Source organism: Castor canadensis, chromosome 9, assembly GCF_047511655.1.
Source record: "Castor canadensis chromosome 9, mCasCan1.hap1v2, whole genome shotgun sequence".
Lineage (NCBI taxonomy): Eukaryota > Metazoa > Chordata > Mammalia > Rodentia > Castoridae > Castor > Castor canadensis.
In genome coordinates this window covers 38,198,389-38,204,405 of record NC_133394.1, presented here as the reverse complement: position 1 = coordinate 38,204,405, position 6,017 = coordinate 38,198,389, and positions in this window count along the sequence as shown.

The window sequence follows — 6,017 nt, the reverse complement described above, 5'->3', positions numbered from 1 at the left end:
TCAGCAATACTCTGAGATGAAAGGTATATTGTGTTACTTTTTACTATAGAGTATTGTGGTCCATCCATACTATAAGTTGGTGGTGAAGTTACTTAACCCTTATTTCACTACTTGTAAGTACAGAAGTCCAATTTTTTGATGCCTTAGAAACAACAACCAAAAGTGAAGAACATGGATTTAAAACTTGGAAACCCTTAATATGGTTACAAACATGGAACTACCTACACCAAAAGAATTCATTTCTGTAGTATATTCCAAATTAGTAAAATTTTTAAAATATACTCAATATTAACATGTGTTCTGTTAGTATAATATTACAAATATCAAATTGCAATATTGTACTAATACAAGCCAGGGCACCAGAGTTGGATTGTGTAGAATGAGAAAGAGGAATACAGTAATTTGAATTACGGGACTCCAAAATACTCAGCAATTACTCAGGTAAGTTACTATGTTTCTTTACTATATTTTAGTATAAACAATAATAATATGCTGGAGTTATTCAATTGGAATTTGGTAAATAGTAATTTCTTACTTGAAATTGGTAAGGATATAAATACCTGGAGATAAATAATGTAATGATAAGGGGATAATTCTTTCACAGAGATTGAATAACCCAAAAATTTGCAGGGAAGAAGGAGACTATTTATAACTCAGACAGTAAGTTAGATAATTTTTTATGGTTTCTGAACAGATGGCTTACGTTTGTTTCAAGTGTGTTTATTGGTAAAATTTTTTGTTTCTGTGTTTTATGCTAAAACTTCTTTCCAGTTTCCCTACCGCTCATTTTATTTTATGACTTTTTATGAAGAAAAATATTATATGAAATAAACTTAATACATAGCTAATGTTATATATACATTCACTATGTAAGTAGACAAGTTACGTGAAAATTTTGTTTATTTGAACATTTTGCTTCTAATCTTTCTTTTAATACCTTGGCTTGAGATCTACTCTTGTGTCCTTCATCAACTCAGGCTTTTTTTTTTTTTTTTTGGCCAGTTTTAAAGTCAATGTTTCTTAATTTCAATATAAAATGAACTATCAATCAATTTACTTAAGTCCATTTTCCTTAGTGTGTTATGGCAAAAAACCATCCTGTTTAAGTACTATGATTTTACAAATTGGAAGCAGTATACATATCTCTTTCCAAGAACTTTTCTTTTAAAAGCTACTCTTATGTCTAACCCAGGTATAAAGCATCTTTAATATACAACTTAATTGCATGACATCTTTAATGGATAGTAGGAGAATCTTCTTGTTTGGTTTGAATTATAATCTGTTTACAATTTCTCTCTGAAAAGTGATCTTCTATTTAAAATTATATGACTTCAAGAAAACTGCACAGTTTGAAGGAAGTTTAGAAAAACATTTAAATTGTACTAGTCAACTTTTTGTTAGCATATATTAATTGTACAAAGGAGTTTCATTGTGATATTTCCATACATGCATATAATGTACTCTGATCAAATTCACCCCTTCTACTATTCTTTCTTAGCTCACCTTCTTTTCTTTTAAAAACAATTTTCATTATTCTATTTTCATTCACATATATAATGTATTTTGATCATATTCACATTCCCTTTCACTCTCCCCCTTCTGCTGGTTCTCACTCCCCAAAAAACCTAGTTTTTTCACTTATTCATTTTTTTAGATCTAGATTCTACATGAAAGAGAACAGATGATATTTGTCTTTTTCAGTCTGGCTTACACTATCATAAAACATTGTAACTGAAAATTCTTATTCATTGTATCCTTTAAGAACTTTTCTCACTTCTTTGTGACTTGCCTTATAATTTTATTTCTAATATTAATATTGAACTAATGTGTGTATGCATGTGTGTATGCATGTGTGTATATGCTTATGTTTGCATAGATAGATCAATCTGTGTGTACATTTGTGCATTTGTGTTTATTCAATAGAGTTTAGGTTGTGCCCCAGAATAGTAAAAGATCAGTGAAGGCTACTATGAATTTTTACTGGAAAGGATTTTTTTGTCATTGTACTGTTGAAATTGAATTCAATGGTTTAGTATCTTGCAATACTTATTGTATTCTCTGGGAATCAGAGAATTCTAGAACACTACACTGACTGTTTTAGGCTCTCTAAGTGCACTTTAGTGAGTTTCTACTTAAATTCACTGTATCCTACTTTCAGTCACTTAAGGATCTGGGTTGAAAGTTATGTATACAATTTTCTTCCCAAATGCATTATTTATCTTCACGTAATTTGAACATTTGGAGTATAATTATATTGTATTGAGATATTTTAAATTTGGAATTTAAATATGCATCTAACCACTGATAGATGACTTGATTCATAACTTATATGCTTGGACTGTACAGAGAAAGCCTGATGAATACTTGATGTATACAAAACATCTATGAGAAGAACACTGTCAATATTTTGTTGTGTTGGCAGGCTAGCAGTTGATTGAATTTCTTGTTTATTCAAAAGTATTATTGTGTATCTTCAATGTGCCAGTTATTGTGGATATCAAGATTAACAATACAGTGTTCCTGACGCATTTACCATCACCTTGGAACTTCATTAAGTGACTAAAATAAATATTTCAAATAGATTTATTAAAACATGCAAAATGTCTGTTGTGGATGGAACAGGCATCAAGTGAACGAGTGGCTGAAGATAGAAGGTGAACCTCTTTCATTTCAGCTGAGGGAAGAGGACAAATCTTGACCTCTCCTGGGATGTGAAATCTGATTGTCGTGAAGGCAAAGAGACAAAAATAGCAAGAACCTGAGAGATACCACTATTCTAGTCCAAATGCTATCATTTTTCATGGAGATTATTATAGCAGATACCACAATGTTTTTCCTCCATTGGTTCCTGTCTGTCTTCAATGTGCTGTATATTCTGGAGACTGAGCAGTCCTAACACACATGCTTCACACACACACACACTCTGACACATGGAGTTCATAAGAGTCCATGATTATCATCATGATTACCATCTCCCTTAAAGCAAACCTCTAAGTAATTGTCTACAAGGTGTTTTGGGGCCTGGCCCTGCAATCTCATCATGTATTATTTCACCCATTTTTCTAAGATCCAGCCACAGTCTATTCAGATTCTTAATATATAGGATCCCCTCTCTTTTCTTGAATAGTGCCTCTTCACTCTTCAGAACTTAGTTGAACATTCACAAATTTTAAAGGAAGTCCTTTGTAACTTTCATGAATATGTCAAATTATTCTATCTATATAATATCTATGATAGAAAATTCTGATAATTTTTTCCATTCCAAATATGTTTATCATATGCTCTGCACTTATCTAGGCAAGTAGGATTAGATGTATGTATGTATACATGTACCTCTCTCTATATATATATGTATATATATATATATGTATATATATACACATATACATATATATCACATGGTAATACTGTATATGTTAAGACAATTTAAAAGGTAAAAATGAGATTAGGAATGCGTATGAGGTAAGAAGGTGAAGAAGATAGTTGGAATTTTGAGTAGTTGGGGAAAACAGTGGAGAAAGTGATGTTGGAGCTAAGACCAGAAGGAAGTGAGAAAGTACAATATGTGGCTGTTTTGGAAATAGCCAACTTGACAAAGGTATCATCAAGTTATAACGACCTTGTGAGAATGATCCTGAAGTTTTCAAGGTTTAGCAAGAAGCCCATCATATCTCCAGTGCAGCAAGAGAGAAACTATTGTTACAGAAAAGAGGTAAGATAATAAAGTGTCATATTAAGGACTTTGACTTTTACTCAGAGCAAGATAGGTAAGTTTTGGAGGGTTTGATTGGTGGAAGACATTACCCAATGTATATGATTTTTAAAAATTGCTTTGCCTACTATGCCAAGAACAGACTATAGGTGATCAAGGATAGAGGAAGGAAGGACAATTGGGAAGGTCATTGTTATAATCAGTGGAACCAGGCTGGTAATAGCAGAGGTTGTAAAACAAGATTGAACTCAGCATATAATATAAAATAAAGGCAGTGGGATTTGCAGACATACAGAGAGTGGTGTGTAAGAAATAGAAGAATTAATGATGATTTCAGAGTTTTTAATGTGAATAACTAAAAAGGTGAAGTTGCTATTTGTCAAAATGGGAAAATTTTGTTTATGAACATACTGTGTTTAAGATGCTTCCCAGACAGCTAAGAGAATATATCATTTGTACAATTCTATGTGTGGGCTGAGAAGTCAAGGCAGATTTATAGGTGGGAGGAGACCAATGGTATTCATTATTATGAGCCCAGATGAAATTATTAAATAAGTGAGTATGGATAGATATGGGAAGGGATAGTCAAGGACTAGGACTAGGTCATCCTGGGACTCATCTACAGCAGTTGTCTCTTTCCCTTCATTAGGATCTTTTTTTTTGTTTTTAAAATTGGTGCCTATATTCCATGCTGACTAAGGCAGAGAATAAATGGAAACCCAGGAAATTTTCTACAAGTGAATTTTTCCAGTTACCCTCTTCTCAACTGGTCCATATTCTTTTGACTTTAACTACCCCAATCCTTAATCTCCATCCACAAGTCACTGATACTCCTTCCCATCAACTTGTACCCTGTACTCTGAGAATGTTACAGTTCTCAGGATTTTACACCTATTTGTTTATCCACACACAACATTCTAATGTAATAATTTTATTTGTCAGTCTTTTCTCATAACACACATTGAATACATTGAATTAAACAGTTTACTGCTGATAATAGCTAGTGTATAAAAAATTAAGCACAATTCTGCTGAACTTGTTTTAACAATTTACCTTTCTGACCTGCTATTCTTTGTTGGCAATCATTAAAGAAGATGATAGCACTATTGCTTATTTGACATCTCTGGGGACTAAACTGCTTCAGTAGAAAGTGAGTGGATATTGAAAATAGAGATTAATCTTTATTGACTTCCAATCGTAGAAAGAGATACGATTTTCCTGAACTATTCTTCACAAAGAGAAAAGCTGGTTCGTGACTACAGAAAAAATTAGAATGTAAATTTTTCATTAATTACCATTCTTGTTCCTCTATCCTTTATTTATTTAAATTTTTTGTTGGAAATGGTTTGAATTCAGAGCCTCATGGCTTCTAGGAAGGTATCCTTAATTCTTTACAGAGTTATTCATGAATAACATTTTTCATTAGCAGCTGTAAAGAGAAAGCTGGAACTTCCTTAGATCTTTCCCAGGTTCAAACCTGCCATCTGACAGATCTCTACACCACAAGATCCCATTTGAGTCCTTACCACCAAAATTCTGAGGACCAAAGGAGAGCTAGCACCAAATCTGAAGGATTTGGATGTTACTTATTTCAATCTATTAAAATACTAAAGATGTCAATATATCTACAACAAGAAAACAATCAATGATTACAACACAAACTAAAATGTTTGATTTCCTAATTTGGAAATCAAATATGTTGAGAATCTTACGAAAATGTCAAGAATAAGAAATATCAAGTTGGAAAGCATATAGCAATAAAAGTCCAGTCTGTACTTTCTTCAGGAGGTAAGGTAAAATTGCCATCATGGATGCTATAGAATGTCTGAGGTTCATCAACAGATTCTATCATTAGGATAAACATCACATAAATAAATTTCCACAGCAACATATCAATTTCATCAAGTAAGGTTAATTTGTAAACAGAAATATTTCCACATTGACACTGTAGCAAAATCATGAGCCTAAGAAGATGCAGTAATTTTCAGTTTATAAAAACTATGAGAGATCAAGTTCTTAAAATGACTAACTTAAAGGAAGCTGGCAAGCAATTGAAAGATGTAATTTGAGTCATAGCTGGTGATATACTTTCACTTCTTTAGCCTTTTATGCAACTTATTGGCATTGCTTGAACAGATTTGCTGCATTTTTCTAACTGCATTGTGTGTAGCATGAGGAATGCTGATTAATTCTTGTCAGTAATCCTTACACGCAATGCCAATGTTGTACATTTATATATTCTTATTTATGATTTGTTAGTGGAAATAGCATGTAATAGGTAAAAAGACCTGCTCCTGATTTAGAT